Source organism: Gossypium arboreum, chromosome 2 (genome assembly GCF_025698485.1).
Source record: "Gossypium arboreum isolate Shixiya-1 chromosome 2, ASM2569848v2, whole genome shotgun sequence".
Taxonomy (NCBI): Eukaryota; Viridiplantae; Streptophyta; class Magnoliopsida; order Malvales; family Malvaceae; genus Gossypium; species Gossypium arboreum.
Genome location: NC_069071.1, coordinates 5,221,611 through 5,236,280, shown reverse-complemented (window position 1 = coordinate 5,236,280; position 14,670 = coordinate 5,221,611). Strand labels below are relative to the sequence as shown.

The 14,670-nt window shown below is 37.2% G+C and overlaps 1 non-coding gene across 1 annotated transcript; it reads left to right on the top strand.

Moving 5' to 3' along the window:
- The first annotated feature begins 9,915 nt into the window (after positions 1–9,915).
- On the top strand, positions 9,916–10,022 carry LOC128289478 (small nucleolar RNA R71). The gene has a single exon (XR_008279127.1). It is a non-coding gene; the product is annotated as a small nucleolar RNA R71 (small nucleolar RNA).
- The last annotated feature ends 4,648 nt before the right edge of the window (positions 10,023–14,670 follow it).

Below are 14,670 nucleotides of genomic sequence, written 5' to 3'. Positions count from 1 at the left end.
AATATGATAACTTATCCAATCTCTTAAGAACAATATGTAATTTGAATGAATATACGGGTTTTTTTATTAAGAATAAAAACAATAATGAAAAATAAAAAATAAGAAATAATTCAGCAATTGGAATGAACGAACATAAGGTAACTAATCAAATTAAATCTCGATAAAAAGGGAGTTAATAAAAATGGAGAAATTCTTAATAAATCAAAAAGGGTTAAGTTGTGGGTTAATATTAAGGGGAAAATCGAGAAATAATAGTTAAGGCTCAAATGGGTTCACTAGGGGTCAATTATGTGGGTAGGCTTTTTATGGGGTAAATGGGTTAAAACCTAAGTGCCTTTATGATTTTAGTATATCAAATCAAAGGTGTGGTCTCGACATGTATAGTCGATGTAAGTTCTAGAATATATGCTCTAAAAACAATTAGTGAGCAAGAAAGATATATGCTCTAAAAATCTCAAAATCTCACGAAATTTATGGGTATTTGATGTCAATCCTGTAAATTCAAAACTTCAAGATCATACCTCGATTTAGGGAAACAACCTAGAAATTTAATTCTCAAAAGTCAACTTATCATGCTTGTTCCTCTAGTGTCTTAAAGTTTAAGCAATCAATGCACAGTTACCTATGATTTAATTCAAAACATATCAATAAAAATCATAAGTCAGTCAAGATTCATTCTAATAGTAATATGAGGAAATTAGTTGAGAACAAGATAAGAATTCAGGTCTTTTTCTAATAATCGTATAAATAACCTCCCCACACTTAAGATGTACATTGTCCTCAATGTACAGAGATTGATAGTAGCAATATAAGCATAATTTCAGAAGAGAGGGAGAGAAGTGAAACTGCCCTGAATTTGGATGTAATCCTTGAAAGAGCGGAAACAAATTTAGAGGCATTGAAAGTGATGTGTATGTGACATGTTGATAGAGGTGAAGGTGGTGGTAGAGGTTGGGTTCCACAATCACAGTGCCTAGCGAAGAGGTTATCGTGGTGGCTATGGTCGTGGTCGAGCAGGACATTGCAGTCGTGTAGGATTGTTTGTTTATTTCTTAGTAGTACCCATTCGACTAAACCTTTTGAAACTGCGATGCCATCAATAATATTTAAGGAATTTATATGTATAGGGTTGTTATGGTTAGTAATAATGAAATAACTAGATAAAAGAAAATTCAAATTATACTAATAAAAGTATTGTAAGAAAATGATAACGAAAGTGCAAAAGAAACGCAAAAATAAAAATAAAAGAAAAAAAAACAAGTTGAAAATTAAATAGACTTAAAATTCCTCGTCGACATCTGGATCGTGAGGTAGCGGTGCTGGAGGCGATATTGAAAATGTTGGCAAATTTGTTGTAGCGTCGCCTCAATGCTATCGAATCGTTGAGTGCAATACTGCTCAAAGCGATGAAAGTGGTCAGAAACTTCAGCCAATGAAGCAGTCGCATGAACTGGTCAGTGACTCGGTGGTGGCTGTGAAGGTGGGTCCTCCTGAAATGCAGGGATATCATCAGTATTATCCTCGGCGTCATCCTCATCGGTAGCTCATGCAAGTTGGTATTGAGGAAGGTCGAACCCACGACGACGCTCAATAATTCGCATATAGAGCATACTTTGGATGCCTTGTGGAGACATTTGGCCAATAAGAGTCAATGACAAAGAATGTGCCACTGTATTCAGGAGCCCAAAATATCACGCTAGATGAGTCACATATGGGCCAATGCTGATGACTCCCTTTCAGTGTCGTTCTGTCTAGTGGCGAAAGGCGAGGGTGACAAAGTAAGCGAGATAAAAAATATGCCCTTGCCTCATGCTCTACAGGAAATAGTGTTGACGACGCCAGTGCTCTCTCGCCTCCCCGTTAATGTGTGTGCCAAAAGGGCATGGAGATAGCGCAGAGCTAGAGCTAAAGCCGATGCCTTTGAACGGCTAGGATCATAAATGCTTGTAGCAGGCTGGAGGTCTACCCAGCACGATGAAGGTGAATGATGTATGTGGAGGTGGAGGTGGGGGAAATGGTCGGCCTCCATGAACTCGTCGGTATAGAGTTCCAAGGCAGCTCCAAATTCAGGGATACTCAACTGACGTACTAGACCGCCAAGGTGGAATTGAACTGTTCCTCAGTCGTCGTACTCCGCCCTTACTGTCTGTAACTAGAAAGTTGAACCGAGTTCCAAGGTGAATTCCAAATATGTTGGCTCGATGATATCAAAGAAACGGTCCTACAGAGCGGTGGCAAAGAGTGCCCGAACCGAATCAGCTAGGTGGACCTGTTATAGTACGGCCCAATCGATGCAACGCCCCACACCAAGGGGTCGGGCATGTAGAATCTGAAATAGTTCCTCCTGAGGCCCTGGTGGAAATTAGAGGAATGGATGTCATATCTCAGCGGTGGGGCCAGAGGAGGATGTCGCTCATTTTCGTTTTTTAGAAGCGGGAACTGTAGCTTTCTTGCCTTTTGGGTTTGTCATGATATCTACAAATAAAATATTAGGTCATCAATAACAATCCCCACATCTGCAAGCAAAATCTGAGTAGTCCAAAATAATAACTTGTCTGTAAAATAATATGGAAAAAAACTCAAGTAGGCTAAAACCAAGTGATGATACTGTATATGAATCAAAGGGCCAAAGGAATATTAACAAATAAAAAAGGAAAATAGTACTAAGACTAAACAAAGCCAAGCTAAAAGACAAATCAAGTTATAATAGAGAATACCAGAAATAGTGATAAATATTTAAAAATGACTAGGAACTAATTTAGACTAATAATAGGCATGAGAGCATTATGAACAAATAAGCAGAGACTGAGGCACAAATGAAATATGGTAAGGACCTATTGATTTCGTGTGACGAAGTCCAGGCCGTGTTGATTTCGTACGTTGGCCTATTTTCTCCGTTTTTGGCCCGTTTCTCGTTCCTTTCACTCTCCTATGCTCACCTAAGTATAAAACATGAAATTAAGGCATTAGAAGCATCGAATTCACCAGTTTTAAGGAAAAATCATCCATAAAATGTGTTAAGCATGGGATAGAAATATGTATAAATTACGGTTTATCAAATACCCCCACACTTAAGCATTTTCTTGTCCTCAAGCAAAATCCTCAACTCATAATCAAAAGAAATTCTTCTCAACTTATAATTTCTATCTATAATATCTCAAAATAATCCATAAGTAATTATACATTCAAAATTCAACTGAAAGAACATCAAAGTTTCAAACATTCCAAGTTAAGCATTTTATCATGAAAACATAGGTGTCTCCCCTCGTCTAAGTAATTACCTTTGATTCAAAATATCACAGAGTTTCACATCCTCACTAAAGATTCACTCAAATCACTTGAGATGTTTAAGGACAATAAATAAAGCACTCAATAGTCAATAATGAAGAGTCATTACCATAGGCTTGCATGAAAATCAAATCTCCACCACTATAAATTAAAATGAAACATCAATCAAAAGGTCTTTAGAGGGTTGTAACGTGGCTTTGGTTAGAGGGTGTGGTCATAAGCTGAAAGAAAGGGTTAGAATTGAGATTGAATTGAAAAATTGCCAAAGTAGAAAAATAACTAGTCATCAATTGCGTACAATAGAGCTTTTTCTCAGAATATGGAATTTAACTTCTTTAGCTCAAAAGATCACTACTACTAATATGTATACATGTATTTTTTTTTAAGAACAAGTCAAATTACAAATAAAATAAAACATAACTAAGCAACTATTCTAACTCGAATCTCGAAAAAAATAGGGATCAAATTAATTTAGGGGATTTCAACAATAATGAGTTATGGGTTAATATTGAGGGTAAATTAATGAATGGGTTGTTACGCTCAAGGAGGTTCACTAAGGGTTAATTGTGAAGGTAGGCTTTTATGGAGTGAGTGGGTTAAACCTAAGTGTCTTTATCATTTTAACATATCAAATCAAATGGTGTGGTCTTACATGCATAATCAAGCAAGTTCTAGAATAACAATTCAATACTGACGCACTCATAATGAAAGTGAGTATGAAAGAAATAATAGATGCTCTAAAGGCTCAAAATCTCACAAAAATTATAGTTTTTTTATGTTTAAACTTGTGAATTCGAACTCAAAATAATACCTAAACTTGGGAGAGCAACATAAAAGTTTTTAATTCTTCAAAAATCAACTTATCATGCTTGATTCTCTAATGTCTTAAAGTTTAAACAATCAATGTATAAATGCCTATGTTTTAATTCAAGATATATCAATAAACATTATAAACTAATTGGAATTCATTCTAATAATGATATGAGAAGATCACATGAGAATAAAACAAAATTCAGGGATTTTTCTGATATAAAAGACCCCCCACACTTAAGATGTACATTGCTCTTAATGTACAAAGATAGATATAATGATAAAGATAGATTCATAATCATAAGATAGGGAGAGAAGTGAAACTTCCTAAATGATGAATGAATTTCCTTGAACTGAAGTTTTGGAGAATAATCAGCGTGAGGGTGGAGGAGAATACTCTGGTGGTGGTAGAGGTTCATTAGTCCATATGAGAGGATGAACTTTGGAGCTCTTTCTGACTGTGATAAAATTAGGGACTCTTTAAGAGGTATACTGAAGCATAATTACTTGTAATGAAATAGCCGAAGAATAAAAATTGTAAAAACTTAGGATAAAATAGTATTAAAAGGAAATAAATAAAAAAATAATTTCAAAATATAGAGATAAAAATAAAATAAAATAAAAAATAAGTGTTTATAGAGAAATTAGGGCACACGGCCGTAGGGCATGCCCATGTGCTTTAATCTCAGCCCGTGCGTTTCGTAGTTTTCAAAATTAGGTGCATTAGTGTACACGACCATGTTGCGCGGCCATGTCGATCTCCGTTTGCTTCACCCACGCTCGTGTATGTAGGCGCACGCTCGTGTTAAATTGACAGGTTCACCCACGATTTCAAAACACGGGCGTGTTGCACGCCCGTGTTATTTTGGCAGGTTTACCCATGGCCATGTCGCACGGCCGTGGCTACTTATCGCATCCCGTGTTAGGGAAGAAATTTTTTCCCTATTTTCACACGGCCGTATCGCACAGCCGTTTTGCATCCCGTGGTATGTGCACGACCTATGGCATACCCGTATGCCTGGCTGTGTAGTTCTGAAAAGCCTATGTTCAATGATTTAGTTAGTATGTTAGATTTTAAAAACTAAAATTTAAAGAAAGTAATATTGTTAGTGCTCGGGTTGCCTCCCGAGAAGCGCTTATTTAAAGTCTAAGCTAGACTTTATCGTGTGAGTATACTTAAGGAGATTCATAGAGCCATAGCTCCTCCCTGTCATCTTTAAATTTCTCACCGTTGTAAGGTTTGAGGCGATGTCCATTTACTTTGAAAGTACCTTGCGATGGGTGACTTATTTCTACGGTGCCGTATGGGAAAACTATTTTGACTACGAACGGACCTGACCATCGTGATTTAAGTTTCCCAGGGAACAATTTGAGTCTCGAGTTATATAATAGTACAAAATCTCCAACTTTAAATTTTTTATTTTATTTTAACCGAGCATCATGGCATCGTTTCGTTGTTTCCTTGTATAGTCTTGAATTTTCATATGCATAGGTTCGTCATTCGTCTAACTTGTTTAACTGCATTAACCTATTTTCACCTGCAAGTTTGGGATCAAAGTTTAGAAATTTTATAGCCCAGAATGCTTTGTGTTCCAACTCAAATAATAGATGACAACTTTTTCCATAAACGAATTTGTATGGTGATGTTCCTATGGGGGTTTTAAAAGCAGTTCTATAAACCCATAATGCGTTATCTATTTTCATTGCCCAATCTTTCGTGTTAATCCTACCGTCTTTTCTAAGATACGTTTGAGTTCTCGATTTGCCACTTCAACTTGGCCACTAGTTTGAGGGTGGTAAGGGGTAGCTGTTCGATGGTAAACTCTATATTTCTTGAGTGTCTTTTCAAATTGGGCGTTACAGAAATGAGCCCCCTTATCGCTGATAATTAGTCTAGGTGTTCCAAATCGAGAAAAAAGTTTTTTAAGGAAACGTACCACTACTCTAGCATCATTTGTAGGCAGAGCTTAGGCTTCAACCTATTTAGACATATAATCGACAGCTACTAAGATGTATTTATTTCCAAATAAACTAGGGAATGGACCCATGAAGTCGATACCCTAAACATCAAATATTTCACATGAAATCATATATGTCTGAGGCATTTCATCACGGTTAAAGATATTACCTGTCATTTGACATTTGTCACAAGAAATAACATACTTGTTGGCATCTTTGAATAATGTGGGCCAATAAAAACCTGATTCAAGTATTTTATGTGCGGTCTTATTTCCACCATAATGTCCTCCAGCTGGTCCTGAGTGGCAATAGTTCAAGATTTTTAACGCTTCTGTTCTTGTAACGCATCGCCGAATGACTTCATCTGCACATATACGGAAAATAAAAGGATCTTCCCAAAAGTAGTTTTTCATATTAGTAAAGAATCATTTCTTTTTTTGATGTGTCAACCCTTTTGGGATAACGTTAGCGGCTAAAAAATTCGCGATGTCTGCAAACCAAGGTACCTCCGAGTCAGAAATAGCAAAAAATTATTCTTCAGGGAACGAATCCTTTATTTCCACTTCATCTAGCTCTTTAGTATTTGAATTTTCAAGCCTAGATAAATTATCAGCTGCGAGATTTTCTGTTCCTTTCTTATCTTGAATTTCCAAGTCGAATTCCTGCAATAGCAAAATCCATCGAATGAGACAAGGTTTTACATCAGTCTTAGTTAACAGGTAGCGAAGGGCAGAATGGTCAGTATAAACAACAACTTTAGACAATATCAGATATGGCCTAAATTTATCGAATGCAAAAACTACATCTAACAATTATTTCTCCGTGTTGGTGTAGTTCTCCTGTGCGGCTGTCAAAGTTTTGCTAGCATAATAAATAGGTTGAAAGTGTTTGTCCCTTCGCTGTCCTAAAACTGAACCTACTGCAAAGTCACTCGCATCACACATTAGTTCAAAATGTAATTTCCAATCAGGTGCTATTATAATTGGAGCATTAATCAATTTATCCTTTAGAGTATTAAATGCTTCTAAACATTCCTGATCAAAATTAAAGAGCATATCTTTTTCTAGTAATTTGGTCAAAGGCTTAGCTATTTTAGAAAAATCTTTAATAAATCTTCTATAAAACCCAGCATGTCCTAAAAAACTTTTAATAGCCTTAACCGAATTAGGAGGAGGTAATTTTTCAATGATTTCGACTTTAGATTTATCAACCTCAATCCCTTTACTAGAAATTTTATGTCCTAGCACAATACCTTATTGAACCATAAAGTGACATTTTTTCCAGTTAAGTACAAGGTTCGTTTCCTCACATCTTATTAGAAATCGTTTTAAATTTTTAATGCAAAGATGGAAAGAGTTACCGAATACCGAGAAATCATCCATAAATACCTCCATGATATCTTCTACGAGTTCGTTAAAGATGGCCATCATGCAGCGCTGGAACGTAGAAGGAGCATTATATAATCCAAAGGGCATTCTTCGATAAGAAAATGTACCGTATGGACATGTGAAAGTCATTTTTTCCTGATCTTTAGGAGCTATTGGGATTTGAAACTAGCCAGATAGTCCGTCTAAGAAGCAGTAGTACATGTGCCCTAATAGTCTTTCCAACATTTGGTCAATGAATGGAAAGGGGAAGTGATCTTTTCTCGTGGCATCATTTAGCTTCCTATAGTCAATGCAAACTCTTCAACCTATGACTGTCCTAGTTGGAATTAGTTCATTCTTTTCATTGGCCACCACAGTCATGCCTCCTTTCTTAGGGACAACCTGCACTGGACCTACCCAAGAACTGTAAGAAATAGGATAAATAATTCCAACATCTAGAAGTTTAATTACCTCGGCTTTAACAACTTCCTTCATGTTGGGGTTCAGTCGTCTTTGAGCTTACACACATGGTTTATATTCATCTTTCATTAAAATTTTGTGGGTGCACAAAGAAGGGCTGATCCCTTTAATGTCAGAAATTTTCCAAGCTATGACCTTTTTATGTTCTTTTAATACCTGGATTAATTCCTCTTTCTCCTTGGGTTGCAAGTTAGATGCAATAATAACTGGTAACGTAGAATTATTTCCAAGGAATGCGTATTCCAGGTGATTTGGTAATCGTTTGAGTTCCAGTTTGGGAGGTTCTTCAATAGAGGGCTTTTGCTTAAAATCATCGTTCCCTTTAATGTCCTCATATTCTGCTTGTCTTTGGGAAGATTCATTGAAGTTCAGTTTAACTTTTATTTTACCTGTCTCTGAATCATCGTCATCTATCTCCTTTCATTAGGCATGGCACAGTTCCAACGTCTCCTTATATATGATTTCCTGAAAAGAATCTTGAGCAGCATAACATGAGTCATCCTGTTCCCTAGAAAATCTCATGGCATCATAAATTTTAAAAACGATTTCTTCGTCATCTACTCTAAGTACCATTTTACCATCACCCACATCAATAACAGCCCTAGCAGTGGCTAAAAATGAATGCCCTAAGATTAAAGGCACTTCAACATCTTCATCCATATCAAGCACAGTGAAGTCAACAGTGAATATAAATTTATCTACTTTTATAAGTATGTCCTCTATAATACCCTTAGGATATTTAACAGATCTATCAGCTAGTTGAGTACTCATCCTAGTGGGTTTAGGTTCCCCAATACCAAGTTGTTTAAACATTTTATATGGTATCAAATTAATGCTAACACCTAAATCAGCTAGTGCCTTATCAACGTTAAAACTACCAATTAAGTAGGGTATCGCAAAACTTCCCGGATCTTTTAGTTTGGTTGGCAGTTTGTTTTGGAGTATAACCGAGCATTCCACTGTAGATAAGTCTTCAAACTTCTTTTTGTTTGTTAGGAGCTCCTTTAAAAATTTTACGTATGTAGGCATATATGATATAGCTTCAACAAAAGGTAAGTTAATATGTAGTTGTTTAAAAAGTTCAAGGAATTTACCAAATTATGCATCCATGCGGTCTTTCTTCAACTTTTCTGGGTATGGAATTAGTGGTTTATATTCATTCGGTATTGGATTGTCATTGCTTTCGGGTTTTACCTCCTCTCTCTTGCTTCCGTCAGCTTCTTGTTGTGGCTTCTTTTCTGATTCAGCTAATACTTTCCCACTTCTTAGTGTAACTGCTTTCACATGTACTTCTGGATTGGGTTCGGTGTTACTAGGTAGATTTCCTAGTGTTCTATTTGAAATCATCTTAGCCAGCTGTCCAATTTGAGTTTCGAGCCATTGGATTGATGCTTGTTGATTTTTAAGTGTCGTCTTGGTATTCTGAAAATGAGTCTCTGACACTGAGATGAATTTGGTTAGCATCTCCTCAATGTTCAGCTTCTTTTCTTACTGGTAAGGTGGTTGTTGAAACCCCGGAGGATGTTGTGGCCTTTGATTTCCTTGACCGCCTCACGAGAAATTGGGATGGTTCCTCCAACCTGTATTATAAGTGTTACTATATGGGTTATTTTGGGATCTAGAGTTATTGTTACCCATATATTGAACTTGTTCCTCTTCGATGCTAGGGTTGAAGGGTTGATATTCTGTGCATGCTCTTCCTCCATTTGAATCGTACCTCATCACTAGATGTACCTGAGTAGAACCACACAAATCGTTAATCTTTTTATTTAAGAGTTCTACTTGGTTAAATAGCATAGTAACCACGTCGAGGTTGAAAACATCGACTGCTTTCGTCGATTTTGTTCTCATATCTTGTCACTGATAGTTATTCAGTGACATCTCCTGAATAAATTTGTAAGCCGCCTTAGGTGTCTGATTATTCATAGTTCCTCTAGCAGCTGCATCAATCATCTGCTGAGTCAAAGGATTCAGGCCATTATGGAACGTTTGAACCTGTAGCCAAAGCGATAACCCATAGTGAGGGCACCTCCTCAAAAGGTCCTTGTATCTCTCCCATGCATCGTAGAGTGTTTCTAAATCCATCTACACAAAAGAAGAGATATCATTACGTAATTTGACTGTTTCAATCAGTGGAAAATATTTTAATAAAAAATTTTCGGTCATTTCTTCCCAAGTAGTGATTGACCATCGCGGTAACTAGTTCAACCATTGTTTAGCCTTATTCTTTAACGAAAAGGGAGACTATCGAAGGCGAATGGTGTCATCAGAAACGCCATTAATTTTAAAGGTATCGCAAAATTCTAGGAAATTTGCCAAGTGAGCGTTGGGATCCTTGTCCTACAAACCATCAAACTGAACAAACTGTTGTATCATTTGAATTGTGTTAGGTTTCAGTTCAAAATTATTTGCAGCAATAGCAGGTCTAACTATACTTGACTCAGTTCCTGTTAAATTAGATTTAGCATAATCATAAATAGTGTGCGGAGCAGGATTTTGATTAATAGCAATTGCAGGAGGTAGCGGATTTTCTTGGTTTTCAGCCATCTCCTCAGTTGTGGTTTGAATATTGTCCTCTTGCTTGTTCTCTGTGTATCTTAAGCTTCGCCTTATTTATCTTTGGTTTCTGCAGACTGTGCGATCGATTTCATGTCAAAAAGTAATGGTCCTGACGGGTTTCTTCTAGTCATAAACTATAAGAACCTGCCAGAAAAAGGGAAAAAGAAGAATTAGTAATAAAAAATTAGAATAAAATTTAAATTGCAGTAAAAGTAAATGGCTAAAGTAATAAAAATCAAGTGTTCCTAATATCTTAGTTCCCCAACAACGGCGCCAAAAACTTGATACGTGATATTCGTGACAGGTTTTAAATATTTATAATGAATCATTCTTGAAACTAACAATTATCACGACGAAGGCAAGTGTTCCTATCGAACAGTAGTATAGCTCGGATTGTCGAACCCAAAGGAACTAAAAGTACTAGTAATGGCTATCTTTTTATTATCTAGCCAAAGAATAATGGGGTTTGTTTTAATTAACTAATTAACTAAACTAAGAATTCACAGAAAATAGAATTGGGGAATTACTTTTGGAAAAACTCGATTGATTAAGACAATACCTAAGGAAAAATCCACCTAGATTTCACTTGTTATTTGACTCTGAATCGGACGATTTATTCATTTGACTTGATCCGTAGAAATCCCTAAGTTATATTATTATCCCTCTCGAGACTAACAACGTTTAACCCTAGGTTGAATAATTGAAATCTTTTTCTAATTAACTCCCTAGGGTTGCATTAACTCAATCTATAGATCCCCTTATTAGGTTTCACCCTAATCCGGAAAAATATTGTCACCCTTTCTCTAGGCGTGCAATCAACTCCACTTAATTATGAAAAATGTACTCTTAGACAGGGTCCATTCCACCTCTGAATAAGAGCTTAACTTGAATCAATATCCTGGAATATCAAAACAAGAATTAAGAACACATAATTAAGATCAAGTCAAATATTTATCACACAATTCAGATAATAATAACAAGATCTGTCTTAGGTTTCATTCCCCTTAGGTATTTAGGGGTTTTAGTTCATAACTAAAAAGGTAAACATCTCAGAAGAATAATGAATACAAAACATAAAGGAAAACCCAAAACTCCTGAAGGGAAATTGAAGGGAGATCTTTAATCTTGATGATGAATCCGGCTTCCGATATGGATCAATCAGCTTTCTTTGAGCAGTTCCATGCTTCCTTCTCTATGTCTCCTTTTTTTCTCCTCCTCTAGGGTGTATTTATAGGCTTTAGAATGCCTAAGAACCCTCAAAATTGGCCTTTTCTGAATTGGACTAAGCTTGGGCTCGGCAGGGACACGCTCGTGTGACACGCCCGTGTGCGATTACTTAGGTCGTGGTCAAGCCTGTTAAATAGGCACGGGCGTGTAGTCCACCCGTGTGAGTCGTGCTTTGATTCTGCCAAATTGACATGGCCGTGTGGTCTGCCCGTGTGAGGAAGTCCAGGCCGTGTTGATTTCGTACGTTGGCCCATTTTCTCAGTTTTTGGCCTGTTTCTCGTTCTTTTCACTCTCCTATGCTCACCTAAGTATAAAACATGAAATTAAGGCATTAGGAGCATCGAATTCACCAATTTTAAGGAAAAATCATCTATAAAATGTGCTAAGCTTAGGATAGAAATATGTATAAATTACGGTTTATCAATAGTGAAGGGAGATAGGAAGAAATTAGGGTTAAGGGGGAAATAAAAATGGGGCCACGGTCGTGTAAGCCCCGTTTTGAGCCACACGGTGGTATGCTCCCAGCCCGTGTTTTTCGCGGAATCATAGTCAGGTTCCTACACGGGCCCTTTGACATGCCTGTGTTCTCAGGCCGAGTGGTGCGTAAGGCTGCGTCGCACGGCCATGTACACTTTCGTTCATTTCTCCCACGCCCATGTTAGGTTCTCCACGCCCGTGTTCATGGCTTATGCTTGTGGGTTGATGTTTCAAGTCAGTATCGCACATGGCCTGCGGACATGCCCATGTGTCTAGGCCGTGTGACTCACACGACCATATCGCACGGCCATGTGCTACTCCCTTTCATTTCTCCCACACCCGTGTTCAGTCCAACACGCCCGTGTCAATTAATCAGGATTGCGTAGGCCACGGCCTTTAAGCACGGCCATGGCCTATGCTCGTGTTTTATTCTGACTTCGTTTATCGTTTCAATTTTTGGGTAAATTCTCACACAGCCTCAAGCATGCTCGTGTGACAGGTCGTGTGACTCCCATGGCTGCCTCGCACGTGTTCATGGCTGTGCATGTCGAAAATACCTGCAGTCAGATTATAAAGCAAAAGGAAAAACAACTAAGTTATTTAGTGGGGTTAGTGCTCGGGTTGCCTCCCGAGAAGCGCTTATTTAGAGTCTAAGCTTGACTTTACCTGGTAGGTATGTTTATTCAGTTTTGCGGAGCCGTAGCTCCTCTCCTTTATCTTTGAAATCCTCACCCTTATAAAGTTTAAACCGATGTCCATTTACCTTGAAAGTGCCTTGGGTTGGGTGACTTACCTCTACTGTGACATATGGAAAGACAGTTTGGACAACGAATAGACTGACCATCGTGATTTAAGCTTCCCAGGGAATAATTTGAGCCTTGAGTTGTATAACAGGACAAGATCTCCAACTTTAAATTGTTTGTTTTGCTTTAAAAGAGCATCATGGCGGTGTTTTGTTGCTTCTTTGTATATTCGTGAATTCTCATAGGCATTAGCTCGTCATTCATCTAACTTGTTCAGCTGCATCAATCTCCTTTCACCTGCGAGTTTGGGATTTAGAAATTTTATAACCCAGAATGTTTTATGCTCCAATTCAAACGGTAAATGACAACTTTTCCCATAAACAAGTCTGTAAGGGGATGTTCTTATGGGGGTCTTAAAAGCGGTTCTATAGGCCCATAAACAAGTCTTTTCTAGAATGCGTTTAAGTTCTCAGTTAGCGACTTCGACTTGTCTACTAGTTTGAGGATGGTAAGGGGTAGCTGTTCTGTGGTAAACTCCATATTTCTTAAGAGTTTTATCAAATTGAGTATTATAAAAATGAGTGCCCTTATCATGATTACTCTAGGTGTTCCAAATCGAGAGAAAAGTTTCTTAAGGAACTTCACCACTACTCTAGCATCATTAGTAGGTAAGGCTTGGGTTTTCACCCATTTAGACATATAATCAACGGCTACTAATATGTATTTATTTCCAAATGAGCTAGGGAATGGACTTATGAAATCAATACCCCATACATCAAATATTTCACATGAGAGCATGTACGTTTCGGGCATTTTGTCACGTTTAGAAATATTACCTGTTCTTTGGCATTTATCGCAAGTAGCAACATACCTGTTGGTGTCTTTCAATAGTGTGGGCCAGTGAAAACCTGATTCGAGTGTTTTATGTGAGGTTCTGGTTCCACTGTAATGTCCCCCAGTCAGTCATGAGTGACAATGCTCCAAAATTTTAATCGCTTCTGTCTTTGTAACGCATATTCGAATTACTTGATCTGCACATATACGAAAAAAAAGGTTCTTCCTAAAAATAGTTTTTCACATCAGTGAAGAATTGCTTCTTTTGCTGATGTGTCAACCCTTTTGGTATAATGTTAGCGGCTAAACAATTCGCAATGTCTGCAAACCAAAGTTCCTCAGAGTCAGAGATAGAAAAAAGTTATTTTTCAGGGAATGAGTCATTTATCTCTTGTTCGTTCAGTTCATTGAGATGTGGGTTTTCTAATCTGGATAGATGATCTGCTGCAAGATTTTCTGCTCCTTTCTTATCTTGAATTTTTAAATCGAATTCCTGCAATAATAAAATCCATCTTATTAGTCAAGGTTTTGCATCTGTTTTAGTAAGGAGGAATCGAAAAGCTGAATGGTCAGTGTAAACGACAACTTTAGATAATATTAAATATGGTCTAAATTTATTGAATGCAAAAACCACAGCCAACAATTCTTTCTCAGTCGTCATATAGTTTTCTTGTGTAGCTGTCAATGTTTTGCTAGCATAATAAATTGGTTGAAAGTGCTTGTCTTTCCGCTGTCCAAGAACCGCTCCTACTGCAAAATCACTCGCATCATACATTAGTTCAAAAGGTAAATTCCAATCAGGTGAAACTACAATCAGAGCATTAATTAATTTATCCTTAAGAGTATTGAACACTTCTAAACAATTTTGACTGAAATTAAAAGGTACGTCTTTCTCTAGCAAATTCGTTAAAGGCTTAGCTATTTTA